Below are 20,513 nucleotides of genomic sequence, written 5' to 3'. Positions count from 1 at the left end.
TATTTTTTTGTCATCGCAGAACCAGTACCGAAACTTTAACTTCAATCATGAAAACGTCTAAATTATTTTGTAAAAATGGTGAATGCGCCGGGAAATAAAAATTTTTGATAAATAAATGCTTCATTTTAAAAATGAATGGAATCGCTCATGTGAATTTTTAATATCAGTAATGAAAATTGCATGTTTATGATTTGCCACAAAATTTTAACTTCAATATAAGTGATGATTATGATGAAAAATTTTAAGTGTTTATTTATTGGTACTAATATTCTAGCTGTCAGATTGTAATAAACGCCAAAAAATTTTGGTCGTCACTTTCTTGACATTCAAGTAAAGTGTAAATAAACCTTTAGGAATCGTAACCTCACTTTCGATTCTTGTCATTTTGACAATCAATTTAAACTGTTTGAAGCTCAGATATTCCAAAAATCCGACATGAATGAACAAAATTAGAGCAATCGTACATAGATAACCTGAGGTAAACGTTCTGTGTACCTAGTAGAAATGACAAAATAATTTTGAATTTTGAAATTTACCACCCAAAAAATAACGTTCATAATCAAGACGGTAATCATGATGACAATAAAGTACGGATTACAATTATTTTTTTTTTAATTGACAGACAATGACGGCCAAAATTTTTTGGCCGGCATAGTACCATATATCTTACTATTGACTCACCCTGTGTAATTTAGGACTAATTAACTCTTTTAAATTGTTTAAAAGCGGATTATTGCACTGATGAGAGTTCAAATATGAGACAATTTAGAACAAATTGAAAATGAGAAGGGAGAAATAATATTACAAACTTCTTCCATCGAAATATAGGTTTTACACGTATCAGAAAAGTTTCACGAACCGTAATGACATCATGGATTCATTCTTTCAGTAATTTCTTGAGTGCAACCTTTATTATTTTTGTCCGTAGCTCATTATTTTTACTATATTACTTCTCCCAATAAACTTGTTGGTTTCGATCAACTTGGAGAGAAGACTCATATTTAAAAAGTTACATTGTCTTGAATAAAAAAGAATAAAAAAATCCTTAATGAATTATGTCATAACGACTTCCTTGAGAAGTTTACAGCTTTGCCAGGTTTATGGATTTTTTTTGTTTGTTTAAGAATCTCGGAAAAATTCCGTGTTAATATTTATTTTAATTTATTCCTCAACTACTTTCCTCAAGTTCTGCCAACATCTACTATTAATTTAAAATATTAAAATAAAGAGCTTATATTAATAACATAATTACATAAACATTTTTGTTTTATAATACAAAAATTTAATATTTAATATTAGGTGCTATTAAAAATAAATACATACCTACAGTTTTGTGATTTATTTGCTCTTTTGAACATACCTAAAGTTATTTTTGAACTTTCGTGAAATTAATTCTTCACTCGGCAAAGGGATCGATTCATAATTTAAAATTTGAATGAGATTATTTCTAAGAAACTCGAACTGACAGTTCTTTTGAATATCACAATTCTGTGTTGTCAACGTCAACGTTGAGATTTTTCTGACGTCACAAGTCCAATTATATATTTCAACATTAATGAAATATGTCTTTACTTGAAACCCTTCACAAAAATAAAATTTCCCACTCATATTATTGACGCGAATGTAACATGCATGATGAGCAAAATATTTCAGATTATTATAAATGTCAGCATTAAATTTTAAAATAATCAGGCCATCAATATTCATTTCATCATTATAAAACAAAATCCAACGATTTGATAAATCCGCCTATTATTCCGGCGATGCTACATACTTTATACACGTTTTGTCCGTAATAGGGATTTATTTTCAAGTTAAAAATAAAATAAAAATAAGACAGTCATTATTAAAATAAGGCTGGTGCATTGTGAGGTTAATAATTTTGAAATCACATCTACTTTGAACAATATTTCTATAAATATTATGACACTAGACTTGGATGTACTGTCGCGAGCAAAAAAAAAACTGGTCGTCAAAATGATGCTTTGACGCAATGGAAAATGCTCCATTGTAAAACGGTCGTAAATATCATAACCTATCATCATGTTGTATGACATTAGTTGTCATTTTTTTGACACTTTGTTGACATGGTCATAATCAGGCGGGGAATTTTTTTAATTTGCGACAATCTAACCAAATTTTGAAATGACATTGACGACCAGAATTTTTTGCTCGCGGCAGTAATTTACAGCTTTTACTCAACTTCAGTTTCTTTTCCACTCATCTACCTATTGGCGATGCTAGTGTCACTCATGTTATAAAGCTTGCGGCACATTCAACTACGTCACCAACGCCTACTGCGATGGGACAATCATTTATAGTGGCCCCGTATAAGAATGTAACTTTTTGACAAGGCTCTTTTTCTATCACAACAGAAAATTTTCGCCCTTACCCACAGGCGGGTATACACTTTGTTGACTAAATTGTTCCAAATTTTAAATCAATTTGTAATGCTTTTTCGTAAAAATGTTATAGAGAATATTATCTAATGAATACCAACTGGTAGAGACCAAATTAAGGGTTGTACGAGTATGACGTGGTGTACGACTAGTTCCTATAAAAAGTAAGATCTACGATTAGAACAAGAAATTAGCATCTTACGTCGAAAAGAATACATTTTTCTAAACTTGATAAGCTGTTAGTCAACAGTCAAAATCCAGTCTGGTACTGCATATGTAATTATTAAATACTCAGTCTAATTCTCAAAGACTTTCTGAATTGGCTGCAAATTGTTTGAAAAGAATCTTTGCTCTGTGTGATTGTGAGATTGAAAAATCTTAATGATGGCTGCGATTATGTGTCTGCTCATGATTTTGGAAATTTCATTTCGTATTTCATCCTTTGCATACATTAATAAAAATCAAAGCTTCAACGTATTTTTGTATTTTTGCAATTATCATTAAATATAAGTGTTCAATCTTCATAAACTAGATAAACCTGAGAGAAATACGAGTATCTCTATACAAACATTTTTTCTAAAATAATAATAATAAAAAAACGAAACTATCACCGAACTGCATTGTCTTTAGGCCCGTCTTGTTGGCACTCTGTTCCTTCTATTATACTTTAAACCTTCATCCGATACCCAAGAAGTTTAAACCTCTTTTCATTTTTTGATATTCATCTCCGCTTCCACAAATCACTGACAGAAACGCATTTTAGATTGCTGTCCCCGTTATCTTCACATCCTTTGTTCCCAACATTTGGACTTGGACTTTGTGGAAGTTCAATCTCCTTTTTTGTTGACAGAAGACGAGGTGTCATACCTCTCAGTCAAATTGTATAACTTCTAATCGATAGTTAGCTGCAATGTAAGAGGTGCTTAGTCCTCTTTTTACGGAGACAGGGCTCTTAAATATTCTGATAATTACTATACACTGAAAAGAAAAGTCTATTGTGAACGCACCATGGATTTACAGATCACGAATCATCTGTTTAAATCTAACCTCACTTTTTGAGTTGTTTGTGTTTTTACTGTGCAGACTGACGAGTGCCCGAGTGGTGCGTTCACAATGGACTCTTCAACGCCAACTGTGAGGATAAATTTACGTGCAGGTAACGGAATTTTTCTAGGTTCAACAAGCAATTATTTTGGACACGTCTCATTCCAGAAAAGAGTGATTCTCTTTTATGATACAATAGGTAATACAGGGTTATTCACGAGAGACTCCCGATGAAAATTTCGTCATATGCAACCCAAAATACAAGAAACCTCTAGAACTTGATATTTTGTTTTCTTTATACCATACTGTTATTAGGATTTATCAGTACTCAATGCTTGATTGATATGATACCTATAACAGACTAGGCCGTTATTCAAAATTATCAGACCGAGGCCGTTATTTTTGCTACCGTTGCTACGGTTACGGCATAGATGACAACTAAATTTAATTTTTGAAGTAAAGAGAAATGTCAGTCTTACAAATAAATCATCGTTAAATGTTAAGTATTATTGGTATAAAGAAAACTATAAAACAACATACGGCCGATATGGATATAACAGACTCGGTTGATTATACAATACCTCAACCATGTCTGTTATATAACCCATATCGGCCTAATACCGTTATATACTATTAATTCGAAATAAGTTAGAAATCCAAGTACCTTGCCGAATAAGATGATTAATGATGACACTTTCTCTATTGAGGTTATGAGCAAAAGTTAATATAAATGTGAAAACTGACATAACAGACAATAAGGGGCAGCAATCGTTGATTTACATTTAAGTATTACTTTTTATACATTTAGGAAGTTAGAAAGCATTGGAAATTGTAGTTTCCCTGTATAGTGTCACCTTATACATAGCGCAAAGAGCAAAACTGAATTAATTTAGAGTGTTACCTATGCTGTATCTTCAAAACTAAGGCTAATAATTATTTTTTACAAGCACGACTAGGTATATTCGCAGTTAGCAGGCCAGTATTAATTTAACTTAACTTTCTTCTAAATTTTACAAAAACCGTATAGTTAAACAACCTTTTCAAGAGTTTTTCGTAAATAAAGTTCAGAGAATTTTTTTGTGTAGATTACAGATTACTGTAAAAATATCAAACAGATGTTGAACAGAGATTTAAATTTAATATTATTATGTGAAAAGTTTCCATAACCCCGGGGATAATGCACAAACTGTACTGTGTAATAAAGAGGTATTTGAGGCATTTCGAAGGTATTCCAGTGTTGGCGTCCGTATCAGAGAATTTTTATTTATATGGAGCAAGTCTGGAACATGAGAAAAACTGTGCTTACAAAGAGGTGCCCGCAATAAAAGGCTGCCTTACAAAATTCTCCATTCATTTTAATAAATTTAATCAAAAAATTCCGCGTCAGACAAGTTTGTTTTAATGATTAATGAGCGTAATTATCGTTGTGTTTTAACCAAAATTTCATCGAAATCGATGATCATTACGAAAATAATTTATTAATCGGATTCGCTTACGACGTTCAATTTCGCTAATATTTCGCCTAGAATCGTGATTAAAATGAGATGATCATGTTATCGTCAGCAGTTATCCGTTGTTAATTCTTTTCATATGAGAATCACAGTCTAAACGTAATTAACGGCTCGCGAAACACATTTCTCATTTACTCCTCTTGGCCAAGTTGAGAATCCCGTGGGACGGTGCAATATGAAACTAACCAACCTACTCAAAATCGTGTCAAAAAGATAACAAGTTTCAGATTCAAATGGCAATTTAACCGACGACTTCTCGCAATCAGAGAGATATTAATGGTGAGACTCGTGGGTTTTTATTGTATTGGCTGAATTTTCGTCTATTTATAAGTCATAACTGAAATGTAGAATGTATGAATTCTCCAGAGTGTTAACAAATAAAAACTTAGTAAAAGATGAAACTTTTGGATTGAGTTATGGTGTATCACTTACTTTCCAGCTTTTAAAATTGTCCTTACAATATGTGCGTGAGTCATCATTTAATGTTCCTGACGTAAAAGGCCTTAAGTGACGAATAAAAACCCACGTTTTATTAAACATTTCCATTTTATTCTAATTCATTAAACTTTTTTGTTGACCCTGTCATGTTTGTCATCTCCTATTAACGGAATGCGAAATTATCTGCTTTTTATGTAAAAACAAACAGATTTCAAAGGGCTCGAGAGCCTCGCAGGTTCGAATCTGCCACAAATTAGATACTTGTTAATTTAACGTGTCCACAAAATTCGAATATTCCAAAGCAAACTAAACATACAATGTTGGCTTTACATGTTTTTAAAAATATCAAAGAAAAACCAAAATATTTAGAGAGATCAAACTAACAGCGTTAATTTACAGCTTTGTAAAACACTCTTTCACTAATATTCGCCGAGACGAAGTTGAGGGCAATAATCACCTGAGGGATTATTAGTCCTATTATACCGTGAGGGTGCGAGCAACAATTATTTAGATCAAAGAAGGCTTTAAAATTATGGCCGTATGTCGACAGATGTCTGGAATTCATGGAAGTGTTGTTGGTTGCATATAGCTGTTTCAATTTAACTTTGGAAATTTTTGCCGAAAATCGGTCAAACAGGCAACAACGCTATAGGTCCATTCTCCGTTATTGAAAACACCATTACGATTCAATGATGAAATATAAATAAAATATTTAAGCTCTTTTTACATGATTTACATGGACTCGTTAATAAACCTTCTCAAAGATTGTGTCTGTGTTGAATGTTTTTTTATAATAGGTATCTATAGTCTCTCAATTCTAAATTTCCACCACCTGTTGAATTATGTTGGCAAAATAAAAATATTTCTAAATTAGGGATTGTTATAACCAAAGTTGGCAATATAATTATTTTATAAACATGATTCGAAAACAACGTAATTTACTTGACGCTAAAAAGAAAAATGCTGTAGTAAAATGTTTCGAAGAGATAAAAAGGTTGGGACCGTTCTTTTCCTTTGTTGTAAAATCTTGAGTTGTAAAAACGACACAGAGAATGATAACCTCACAAATACAACCTGTCATTTGCATTGAAAAATTAACGCACAAAATTTGAAAAGTGCACAGAGAGTGAAAAAATGGCCCTGATTCGGTACTGTGAAGAGTTGAAAGGTGACAACCCGGAATTGAGTAAAAAGGCAATTTGTGAGAAAGCTTCAAACATATTCAATGTATCGTATTAAATACCTATTTTCTAAATTCTCATTTATTTCCGTAAATACTTTTCTAAAATACAGGGTGAGCAACAATAACTGTTTCAGTTGGCAATAAAAAAATTTACATGAAATTTTCAAGACTATGAATTGTACCTATTTCGGTTTGTTTTATTGACACTATTGACAGCTGGTATACATGTCATATTTAAACGTCTTGGTTTTTCTATTCTTTTATTAATAAAATGGTTTTCTCGTTGGAACATGACATAAAAGTCACCAAAAGTCACCAGAATTTATTGCCAACTCAATCAGTAATTTTTGTTCACACGGTAGATATGTTGGACGTCTGCAATCATACAGTATGTCCCCGGATTGAGTTTACAAGAGGAAAAAAATTTTTATTTTTGATTTTACGGAAAAACTTCAGAGGAATAACATTTTTTGCTTCATCTGAAACCCCCATTTCCGTTATTAAAATCTCAGTATTGATACACTGTATTCTTAAATTAACATTTTTTGTTCAAATTTGGACTTTGAATTAATTTTCATGTTATAAATTTTATTACAATTGGCCTGGTTTGTTGACAAACAACTTATTACTGTTGCAAAATGTTGTCTTTAGAACAAAGAATTTATTTAATCCAATGTTGGACCGGTTTTTGTCACATAATTACAAAATTTAATGAAAAATTTCCCAACAGTTATGTATCAGGCATGGGTGTTCAGAAGCTTAAACTTCGACACAGGGTTGAATGATGTACAGAAAACGGCGCATACTTAATAGAATAGTTTTATATTCAATTATCATTTGATTTAAAAAAAAAAAAAGGAAAATATTTTTTCTGCATTTTCTTTGATTTTAATGTTAAGTCTTCCTCTGTGTTGAAAAAGACTTTTTAATAACAGAAATGGGGGTTTCAGATGAAGCAAAAAATGTTATTCCTCTGAAGTTTTTGCGTAAAATCAAAAATAAAAATGTTTTCCCTCTTGTAAACTCAATCCGGGGACATACTGTATGTGATGGCTTTAAAACGACAAAATGTATTCAACCCCGAAAAATTAATATTTTCTTCATTGTTTAAACTGCAACTGTGTTTAATTATAAAAAATCGTTGTGTTCAATTTCAATTATAGTTGAATTTTTTTAATAAACAATTGTCAAAACGTTGTCTTGTTGGTATGAGCCAAACTGTGATTTTCATGATAATACGATTGGTCACATTGAGTGTCAACATTTTTTTATGTAACTGAGCCTGCGCCCTAACGAGCGAGAGTGTATTTCAAATTCGAAAAGGTTTCTCTTGATTTCTCATTAAATTTGTTTTGAAAATGAATTCACGGAAGAAAAGTACGGGAAGTGAAGTGAACATAACCTTAACCATGATTTGGTGTCAAATTGTTATACAGCTGGTCCACATGTCCAAATTTTAGGGTGGTACAGTATGGTTTTTTACTTCATTTTGACACTGACAATTGTTTATTAAAAAAATTTGACTATACGTTAGACAGACTGACAGACATAACCTCAAATTTGACGTGGGGGAATTGTTATACAGTTGGTCGGAAAGTACAGGTTTTAGGGTAACAGACTCTGGTCTTTTACAAAGTTTTGACACTGACAGCTGATTTAAAAAAAAAATAGACTATAGGTAGTTATTTCATTTTATAAAACGCTGGTTGCCTAAAAATTAAGTGTTAAACGTCGGATAAAATACAATTGTCTAAAAGCAAAGATTAAAATTTTGAAAAACTTCCTCGGTCCGCTAATATTGCTCCAATCCCAAAAAAATTACATCAATATCCGTAAACCATTCATTTCTTTTTATAATGAATTTCTCTGACTAACTTTTTTGTTCCCCTCAAAAAATATTAACCACTGTTACTATTGCAGCTGCATAAACATACCATAGTATAGCACTATTATCAATCACTATAAAAAAAAAAAACACGTCCAACAGAAAAAAGTCTAATAACCTTAAATTTAATTTTTCACGTATTTTTTTACCAAACCTCACAACACGCCCGAATTAATCAACGTCGAATCTCCGTAGCAGATTAATATGTATCAGATTTCGACCGTCCCATTCAGACGTCTAAATTATAATCGCACCATTGACAGTATTAAATTTGAGCCTCCCAAAATTCAAGTTTTCGCTCGAAAGGATCTCAATGTATCAAATTTGCCGTTCTCATACTTCAAAGGACTGACAGAAAAACATCGAAAACGGTCAGAACACTTCCCCGGTTGTAATTAGTTCTTGTTTACGTAATTATTGAATTCAGTTTACCCCGTCAGATTTAAATTCACGCCTTCGTGTTGCATTACTCCCGTTCAATTTATCTTAATTAGGCTGCCGACGATTAAAAAAGAAAATTACGTTCCGCATAAAATTGCACGAGTCTAACCGTTCGTAAATGATTTAAGCCAATAAACGTGAATTTAGAATTGATAGAGCGGGACCTAGGGCAATTTCACTTTGGAAAATGATTCCTGTTGTTCCAAAATTAGAGTTCACTATTGCATTACGGAAGCCTTTAATGAGCACGCAACAACCTCTGCGTAGGAATTTTGGGTAAATATTTAGGACGTCTTAGATCTTTGCAGACAGCATTAACACTCTTTTTTACTTTTGTTCCAAACAAAATGAAAAACGTAACAAATTTCGACACAATGAACTTAACATGTTTACTAATACATCTTAAAATAGTTGTTTAATTTACTTTGGAGTTCCCTTTTATGTCTAGTCATTTTGCAATTACATACTCAAATTTCCGTAAAAAATGAGGAAATCACATCTCGGGATCAAATTTAAACACTTGATATGAAAATGCAGACCGACCTTCATTCATATTGTTACGAAATTCTGTTGGGATCTTGACTTTATCCGAGAAAAATCTATAAACTAACGACGATGACTGATGAGCAACTAAATGAACAACGATTGGTACATTCGAAAATTGTAATTTATTATACAAGTTTTATAAGACACCATTTTGTCGCAAGTGTTTCTTCGAGCACAACGAGCGCAGCGAGGAGTGTTATAAAGCAAACAAGTGCGACAAAATGCCTTATAAAACGAGTGTCCTACAATATTTTTTCTATTTAACACTAGTAACTAGACGAACAATTCAAATTTTGAATTTAAAGTGTCTAATAATCACGTAGCCACTACTCACTATCAGTCACTGCCAACATTAAAAATTTTAAGTAAATGTTCCTGAAACCGGTATCGAAAGGAGCTCCTTTTTGAAACCCGTTTGAATGACGTGACCCATAACGTAACTTTTTAAAAGCACAAATTCGTGGTAAAAAGGTATATTCACAAGAGAAAAGTTACTAAATTTAGTAACTCTAGTTCGTCATTACAGAAATGAATTTACTATAAATGCTAAAGGTGCGAAATAGAAAAATGTTTAATATTTTTAAAAGGTCCAAAGTGTGAGCTTCAATTCTTTTAAATTTTTCAAGGAAAATCAATATCATAAAATCCATAACAGGCGCAAAATACTTCGTGCGGAAAAATTTAATTTCGTAACATCAAGTACATTTTTTGCGGTGTGCGATTTCTAATTTAAAAAAGGGAGGATGAGCTCACATCGTGAAATGTAATATTAACTAATGCTGAAACATTATCAGCGCAATCGCGTGCCTTCCCCTGGTATTTTCATCACCTAGGTATTTAATTTAAATTTCCTGCAGAAAGAATATTACCAAAAATAGTGTTACAGGTAGAAGGACCAAAAAAAGTTCTAGCTAAAAATTTAAGAAAAGTATGACGATTAAAAACAGTTAACGAAAAGAGTGTGATATCACGATCATAAATTTAAGAAATTGAACAGAAGATCACAGCATGCATCATCCTGTTAAAAGAATATAAAGGAAATAAAACAAAAATGAAAGTAAATGAAGGGTATTAGAAAATGAAAAATAAGGCAAAAAATATAAGATGCTAAAAATTTTAAATTCTTCGAGATTAAGGAAAAACAACTGAAAAATAGATGTAATTTATGCTAAATGTGAAGGGAAAAAACGAACAGAAATGAAAAGAATAATCAGATCAGATTAAGATGACATAAAAGATTTATTATTTATTAGATTTTATTTTATTTATTATTAGGTACTTACATGCAATATTAAATTGATCACTAGAACAGGTATATAGGAAACATTAAAATAAAATGAACAAAATGGATATGATACAGTGAGTTTTTTTAAGACATAAAGTTTTACATATAAATTTTTCAACCCCCCTGTTAACTTTTATTTTTGTGAAAATTACAAAGCCTAGCGCTGTTTTCAGATTAAACAATAATATTATCTTTACTTCATTTTGTGATACCTAAATAGTTGTAATAGACAATTTACAAACAAAATGTTATTTGTAAAAAATAGTCTAAATCTGAACATTACTTTAATAACGATAGATTCATTAATTATGTTATAATATAACAAAGTTATTTACTTCAGTAAAAATTAAATGAAATGTTCAAAATGGCCTCCACAGGCAGCTAAGCAGTTACACAATCAATTACATATCAAAATTACAAATTTCAGGTGAAATTTTAGCCTACTTAAAATTTAAAATTGAAGGAAACGGAATTTTAAAAACGTCTTTTTGCTAGCTTATTCCTTGCTTCTGGTTATTAAATTGAAATTGTTTCAATATATTATCATATCCCACTACTTTACTACAAAACTGGGTTGAATATTTTCATGAAGACAAAAGTTAACACAAGGGTGAAAAATTAGCATGTAAAACCCTATAGCTAGTCTTAAAAAAAAACTCACTGTATATCTAAGAGCAATAATTATAAAATTCCAAGTATATTGCACTAATCAGTGATATTAAAATATCAACTAAATTGAAAACAAAAATGATCCCATAAATACAAAATCGCAATAATTATTGTGTTCTTTAAACAATATTTTAATTTTGGTTTTTTGCTTCTCGAAACAGGACCTTAAAAAAAATCTGATAAAAGTTATCATTGTCCTATTTGCATTATTCTTGGCCTTTGTAAGCTTCTTAAATCAATTACAGCAGACAATGTTTCGGTTACTTCTAAATCTTAACAGGGGTTCTCTCTAATTCGAAGTATTTTCTAATTCTGAGATTTTGCTAATTACATTTATCAAACAGTGCTAGCAAGTTATCAAGTCAATACGGTTTATATCGATTTCCGTGCGGTTTCCGACCGAGTTAGTTATGTTCTTTTACTTTTTAAATCAAACTGTTATGAACTGGAAGGTAATTTGTGTCAATGGATTGAAAAAATCGTTCACAGCTTATTCAGTTGAGTGGTTACTATACTAGTGAGTTCAGTGTGGGATCGAGTATTCCACAAGGGGGCCCTCTCGTCCTAGTTTTATTTTCATATTTGTCAACGATCTGGCCTGTCAGCTGGATCACTGAATACTGATGGCCTAATAGCACATACCATGAGACTAAAAACCACCTTTTAATCCAAAGTGAGGAAATGGTGAAACAAAACTCGAAAACGGAAACAAAATAGTATATTTAAAAACGAGTTTTATAAGGGTTGATTTGACGCACGAGTCCCAAGTGTAGAAAACGAGTAGGGGAGTTTTCTATGGGACGAGTGCGCCAATGCCCTTATAAAACGAGTTTTGTATGTTATTTTTTAGAATTTGCACTCTTGTTTTAATTTTTAAATAAAAAAATTAAATTTTCAAGTTCTAGGGAATTTTGTATTAACTGGTAATTCAAGGTAACGGATGCAACTACATCTGCAACAGATGTTAAAAACTAGAGTTTGAACATTAATATTGGAAGTTTTTTGGTGTCAATGACAATAATACACTGAAATATTGATAAAAAATTTCTTAGAGATCTATTAAACCACGAGTGCTTTAATAGATATCCATAAACGACTCCAAATTGAATACAATAATAGACCTATTAGAGACGCAAATTCTAAAAAAGCTTTGTTAGTATACTTTCACGGAAAATCGAAGTTGACTCTGGCCTGTACTCTCTAAGCACATTATTCAATGCTGAAAGCAATGCTTAACATGAAAAATAATATCGATAACGGCAAATTTCTTTTGAATTGAATAGCCGAGAATTTGGAAATTTAGAGTATTTTGTTTCCTACCTGCTCATTCCATTATTTTGACGGCATCTATCCTGAATTCATAAAACACCTGGGACCAATAGGTTTAAACTGGCTTAGGTCTTTTTTTAATGACATACTTTCAACAGGTAAAATACCAACTGAATTCAAGATAGCAAAAGTTATTGCCATACTAAAACCCGGAAAACCCGCCAATGAAGCTTCGAGTTACAGACCAATCTCTCTACTCAGCGTATGTCATAAATTTTTGGAAAAACTTATCTACAATAGAATTTCACCAATAATAGAAGAACATCTTCCAATAGAGCAAGCAGGTTTTAGACCAAACAGAAATTGCTGTGACCAGGTGCTGGCCCTAACATCTTATATCGAATCTGGCTTTCAAAAACGTCTAAAGACTAGAGTTGTTTTTGTTGATCTCACCGCAGCCTACGACACCCTCTGGAAAGATGGACTAATACATAAATTGTATAATGTAATACCTTGTGGAAAAATGGTCTCACTCTTAGAAGATATGTTGTCTAACCGTCAATTCAGGGTTTTCGTTGAAGACAAAAGCAGTAAATTTCGATTTCTCAACAATGGTTTACCTCAAGGCTCAGTATTGTCACCAATCTTATTTAATTTATATACAAGTGATTTACCCCCAACAAATTCCCGAAAATTCATTTATGCTGACGACCTAGCAATGGCTTACCAACATTAGAATTTTGAAAATGTAGAGAACCGACTGTCAGAAGATTTAATACCTTTGAATAAATATTTCACAAAATGGCGACTTTGCCCAAATCCTCAAAAGACAGAAGTTTGCTGTTTCCATCGCGTAAACAACCAGAAAAATAGAAAACTGAAAGTAGTCTTTAACGAAACTACAATTAAGCATAATTATTCTCCGACATATCTAGGAGTAACTCTTGATTCATCTCTAACCTTCAAATTATACATCGAGAAGTTACGACAGAAACTGAAAACGAAAAACAACATTATACATAAACTCGCAGGCACAAGTTGGGGAGCGAATGCACACACTTTACGTATCACAGGACTAGCTCTAGTATATTCAACGGCAGAATATTGTTGCCCTGTCTGGAAGAACAGTGCACACGTGAACAAAATAGATGCTCAATTGAATACCACACTTCGAATAATAACGGGTACTTTAAAATCTACTCCACCACCATGGCTACATGTCTTAGCGCACATTATTCCGTACGATATTAGTAGAAAATACGTAACAAAACGAATTTGGGATAAATTTCAAAATTCACCGAACATGTACTCCATAACACAAGACATGGCAAATTTACCACCCTTTAGATTAAAATCGCGTAAACCACTTTGGAAAGAAGAATTTCTCATGGAACCATTTTCCAAATCTGACTATTGGAAAGCAGCCTGGCAAGATGTAGATATTTTCAATAAAAATCTAATTGAGGATCCTACAAAACAAATTCCGGGATTTGACCTACCTAGGAAAATCTGGTGTAAATTAAATCGTTTTAGAACCGGCCATGGCAAATGCAATAATATGCTGTTTCACTGGAACATTCGTGAAAACCCTTCTTGTGAATGCGGTGCAGAAAAAGAAACCATCCAACACATTGTGGAAGAATGTCCCCTTACTAAATTCCAGCAAGGTTTCTCCAAACTCCATCTACTTACCGAAGACGCCCTAAATTGGCTACAACAAATTAAAAACATATAATTTACCATAATTATTTTATGAATTTCGAATTTTAATTGTAATTTTTCTTCATACGTATATATATATATATATATATTCCATTATTTCAAAGAACAATGGCCGTTGTGTTGTTAAAATATTACTTAGTGCGTAAAAGACAACCACGGGCTCTTTGCTGATAATAAAATTTGAATTTTATAGTTTTATAGAGTCACATGAAAGGACGTTGTCAACAAGATCCACTAAACAGCTGGCCATTTTAGTAGATTTAAATTTAAACGTAAGATGCCCACAATCAGAGAAATTGAGAAAATTTTTATACAGGGTATTACATGAGTGATAATGAGCCCGACGTAATTGAAAATGCAACCCACAATACATTTGCAAAGTAAAGCTGGATTGGACGCGGATACTATTAAAATAAACAAATCTTAAACAATTTTATCTGATGAAAATTTCACACTTTTTATCTTTTTGTACCTCTTTTGCTCCTTTCATTACCATTTTCTGTTTTCAATCCACCATAGAATTTTTTTTGCTTTTTATATTAATTCCTTATGCCTCTGTTAATTTTAATAAACTTTCTCTAATTATTTATTTATTTCCTTATCCTTATCTCTTCTTTTTCTCTTACTTTTTCAAATGTTCTCTATCTCTTCTTTTTACTTCTGATTCATACTGATAAAATTGCATTTTTCTTTATTTTCCAAAAATAATTTGCTGCTCTTTACTATTAAGTCTTGCATTGAAATTAATGTACACTTCAACATTATGTGATTCAATATTTTCTTCGACATCTATTTTTTGACAGACGATAGTCAACTTTTTTTTTTTTCAAATTACTCTATATTTTTTAATCGTTCTCATAGAGAATTTTCTTCTGAATATCCGCACATTAAAAGAAAGAACAAAACATTTATTTTAATTTAAAAAAATTGAAAAACCCAAAATCAAGTAACCAAATTTGTAAACAATGCAAAATAAATTCTAGTCGACACCTTCTAGAAATGCCCATAGTTGCATTCAGTTGTTGCTTTGAATTTTTATTAAAATTATTAGAATGCACAACTCACTCCCAACAAAAAGTAGGTATATTGTCATTCATTATCTATACCGGGTGTAGAATTAGCTTACGAGACATAGGATTTTACATGTAAAAATGAAGAGTTTCAATTATTGGCTCCCCTAACAATTTTATGGCAAAATAGTTAAAATGAAAGTTAGAGAGAATTAAAATTACTGTCTAATTTCAATCTTAGTTTTATTCTAACATCTTGTGGTACTGAAAGAAAGGCAAGAAAAGAGTTAACACAAAAATACGAAAAAGTACTACTAGGCATGAAATTTTATTTCTTTCTTTAAATGGTATTATGGAGGATCATCTTTAAGAAACTTCCAAGCAACATTTGCTTCAGGTTTCCCAGACCGACCAATTTCAGCCATAGAAACAATTCGAAGAATTGGAGAGAAGTTTGAACAGTTAATGGAAGATACCTTTTCATTCGTCCTGTAGTCCTGTACGAGTTCATTTGAAGGTCAGATCAAAAGAAAATTAAATAATAGTGAAACCACCCGACAAATAATTTTAGAAGTCAAATTTCATTCCTAGTATGTACTGCTTTTTAGTATTTTTGTCTTAACTCCTTTCTTGCTTTTCTTTCAGTACCATAAGATGTTAGAAAAAAACAAAGAGTAGAATTAGGCAACACTTTTAATTCTCTCTAACTTTCATTTTAACCATTTTGCCATAAAATTATTAGGGGAGCCAATAATTGGATCTCTTTATTTTTACATGTAAAATCCTATGTCTCGTAAACCAATTCTACACCCGGTATATTAATACGTGAAGGAAAACCTTTGTACCCCTTTTTAAGCAAATTGCGCGCACGGAGGAGTGTGAGATTTGGCATAGTTAAAGTTTATGTGGAGAAGAAGTGCAGAAAGATAAAATTTATGTATAATATACAGGGCGTCTCCAAAAAAAGAGACAAATTCATAGCTCCCTCATTTATCGAAGGATTTTAATGATCTATACACCAAATTAAATGGTTGTGAATAAGCTACAAAATGGCGTACTAAATTCACGTAAAACCCAAAGTACTTCAAGGTTAAACTGTCAAAATATTTTTTTCAAATACGGACATACTTTTTGACATGTGTAACCTCATATAAGAAAAAAAAATAAAAAAAATAAGACTACATTTTGAAACAAATGACGAGCACCAAGCGAGAAGCTATCAAAATTCATTGCGTTACAATGTAATAAATTAACCAAATTAAGTTAGTTGAAAAAACAAATGACAAATATGTAATAACATTCAGGATTGCACGTACAGAGCGCAGTTTAAGCATCGACGATAGTAGCATTTTTTAGCTTTTTTTTGTATTTTGGGTAGGTATGTGTACACTTGTGATACACTATTCTTTTTAGAATAAAAATCTCTATCAGAAGTGTTAAAAAAATTATGTGTTCGCATTTGAAAAAAAATATTTTGATAGTTTAGCCCTGAAGCCCTTGGACCTATATGTGAATTTATTACGGCTTTTTGTAGCCTATTTAGAGCCATTTAATTTGGTGCATAAATAATTAAAATCCTCTGATAAATAAAGGAGTTATGGACTCATCTTCTTTTTCGGGGACACTTGTGTGTTACAAATATCAAAACATTCATTGTTTACGGTCATACACTGTAAAAAATTAGCGGAGTAAATGCGGAGTGAATTTGAAGCGAATGCGGAGTGGATGATTTGTAATGGATTTAAACCCCCGCAGTGAAATCCACTCCAAGAGATAGTTTATTTAGATTATTCATTAAAAAAAAAACTCTTCGGAGTGAAATACAAAATTATTCGACTATTAGTGGTTTGCCACCACATAAGTTAGTATTGAAAGTTAATTGCACGTTTTACTGATCAGAAACTTAAATACAAAGGAAGCATTAGTCTATGGAACAAGAAAACGCATCAAGTTTATGCATCGCAATGCTATTGATTGTGAAGTTTTAACTGGAACCGAACTCAATAAGAGAATTTTGATTCCACGTATAAATTTAACATATTCAGGTACTATTTTTCCATTTAATTTTCAAAGAAGTCAATTTCCAATTATAGCTGCATTTGCGATGACAATAAATAAGTCTTAAAAGCAAACATTCGAAAAATTGCAATTTTATTGAGGCAGCCAATTTTCAATTGTACAGTTGCGGCCAAATAAAAGCGACCACTAAATTGACGTTTTATGTCATCTTTATAAATTTTGGTAATGAAAGTTTCTCTGGTAACCAGATACCCATACCTATGGCACAACATAACAGTGACGGATGATGTCAATTTGAAAAATAGTTTTTTATGTTATCTCCTAGGAGATAATTTTTCAGGTGATTTAATATTTAATTCCGATTTACAACAGAAAAAATTGCTGCCCAGTTTTATTTCGCCGCAACTGTACGTCGCAGCAAGTAGAGTTCGATCATTCAATAGTTTGAGATTTTATATTTCCGAATATAACGGCCAAGGGCATTTAACAAACGATGAAATTTTATTTTAAGTTCAATGGACATTTTATTTTTTTAACCGCCCGGTTTTTTTTTCAATAAAAAATATAGGTATAAAAAATACGAAACACGTGTTCTTTATTTCATTTTTAATTTTTTGTATTAATTTTTTATTTCAATTTTATATAATTTGAAAAAGATAGGCAAATTAACTGTGTAGCCTTGGCGAAACCTGGCCAGTATACCTAGCAATAAAAAACCTAAGGAAATGTCAAAAAACGCGTTATTGTTTTTTAAATATGGCATAGCCAAACTATACCTCATTTTTCCTATCGTTCCTATTTTTCAAATAACTCGAAAATTAGTGCATAATGACGTATTTGTAAACGCTCGCAACTGACGTAATAGAACAAAATTCAAAAAAAAATATAGGCGATAATTATAGCGGTATACTCTTTGATAAAAAAAAACCTCAGTAACGTTCAAACTTAAAAATTTAATGAAAACGGGCGAATTTCGACCGCTGGGCGACCTCTAGTATATTTTAATATTTACATATTTACCACCACTATTATTATTATTAGTATCTAGTATAAGTTCTTTCTAAAGGAATATGTATACCTAAAGACGCTAGAGCTAGAGTTGGGTTACAATAGTTATTTATCTGAGGCGCTTAGTAAATTAATCTTTACGGGCGCGCTGGCTTTTGTGGGACGAATGACGTAAGAAACGAGTCTCCATAAGCCAGTAAGCCCAGTAAAGATTAATTGCTAGGCGAGTTGCATACAAACTTTTATTTCCACCTTCAGCCTTTAAATTTCGTTTTTTAATTGTTATTTATGTGTATAAAAATTTTGTAATGAAAGGCGGCGGGGCAATGATACCTACGTCGTCATGGTGTTGAGATAAACAACAAAAATACTGTCAGAAGTGAAAATTGTTGCAAAAAGAAAGAAAAGAAAGAATGGTTTTAATGCCCGATGAAGACTTTGAAGGCGATTTTCTTGAAATGCAAGAAAATAACGACGGAATTTATCAACGCTGCAAGACTGATTCGATCACAAGAGCGGTAGGAAAATGACTTTCGAAAACGGATCAAAATGCATATCAATGTATGTAATTGCAACAATTGATAGTTAAATTTGTTTGTGTTTATAATAAACTTTTTCAAAAATCATTTAATTAGTTTTGATTAATTATTTTTTGATAGCATCGTAGTAAAATGGATATTACAGGGCTCTACCCGTAACTACTCATTTACTTAGTTACCACAAATGCCTGTAAACTGTCATTTACTTAGAAGGTGGAAATAAAAACCATTATTATTTTACTAAAATTATTGTATTTAACTACAACACCTGAGAATTATAATGTACTTATCTATTTGTTTAGATTAGTTTAGAACGTTCATTGGAGTTCTTTAATAACTAGACCTAATTTTTTTATCGGATAAATTTCTAAATTTTACGGAAACTTTTTGCTTTGACAATTTTACGAGGTAAAACTCTGGGGCCTAACCAGAATAAAAATGCCCAAATATCAACGAGTAAAATTGTCTAAAGCAAAAATGTTTAAATGAAAATTGGGAAATTTATCTTATATAAAAAATTAGGTTGTGTTATTTTTGACAAGATTAATTCCAAAATACAAACTTTAAGGTTAGGTCGTTCAAGTAACGACATACGATTTCGAATTCATGGATAACTCAATTGCAAATTAATTTGATCGCTATTTACTATTGAGAGCAGCAATTTATACATCATGTTAAAAAACCCAATGTAGACTAAGCTTTATTGTCATAAATGTCATAATAATTAATTTTGACTGAACTTCAAAATACATACACTGTCACAATTATGCACAATTATTTTACATTTTAGTTATTGATTTTGAAAGTTTAATAATTTATGTTATTTACACAATTAGTGGGATAAAAGCAATATTACAGGATTCATCTGTAATCACACGAGTTTCCTGTAATATGCTTTAGCCCACGTGTTATGTACAAAATTTTATCTAAGACCGCCCCGAATTAAAAAAAAAAAGTAAATCTTATTTATTTCCGCCAGTCTCATTACACCACTCAGTGGAATAATGACTTACAGTGGCGGCCAAAATAAAGTAGGACAAGTCTTATTAAGAAATTTAGCCAAAATTGAGTTGAGTAAACCGGGGTTACTATAATAAATAAATAAATATTTTCATAGTAACCATAGAAAGGGCAAACAAATTTACATTAGCGAAAAAACATTGTCCTACTTTATTTTGGCCGCGACTGTACTTATCCCACTGAGTGGGGTAATGAAGCTCACTTATCCCACTGAGTGGAGTAATGAAATGCGTTCGGTAATGAAGTTCCTTATTCCACTCAAATGAGTGGGATAAGTGTCATTTATCCCACGGGATTAGATAAAAGACTGTTCAGTTTTCAGTAAATCATATCTAAGCACTTTTCAGGATTGATGAATTCAATTTGTCAAAATGACATGTGACTAAAATGAGGTTGTTAATATCTAAAGTCCATTCACGTTGGATTTTCCTCTCAAAGTCAAATAATTTAATTTTTTGGCTCTGTAATTATGTTTTGTAAATAGTGACATGCAGCTAACCAACATAATGCGATTTAGCAATGCTC

General features: G+C 31.6%; 1 protein-coding gene across 5 annotated transcripts in view; it reads left to right on the top strand.

The window, feature by feature from the left end:
- LOC138123271 (orexin receptor type 2-like) overlaps positions 1-20,513 on the top strand; it is a 130,538-nt gene that overhangs the window by 108,478 nt on the left and 1,547 nt on the right. The window lies entirely within an intron of this gene.

Source organism: Tenebrio molitor, chromosome 2 (genome assembly GCF_963966145.1).
Source record: "Tenebrio molitor chromosome 2, icTenMoli1.1, whole genome shotgun sequence".
In the NCBI taxonomy this organism is placed as follows: Eukaryota; Metazoa; Arthropoda; class Insecta; order Coleoptera; family Tenebrionidae; genus Tenebrio; species Tenebrio molitor.
The sequence above is the reverse complement of the archived record's forward strand: the minus strand, read 5'-3'. Positions and strand labels throughout refer to the sequence as shown.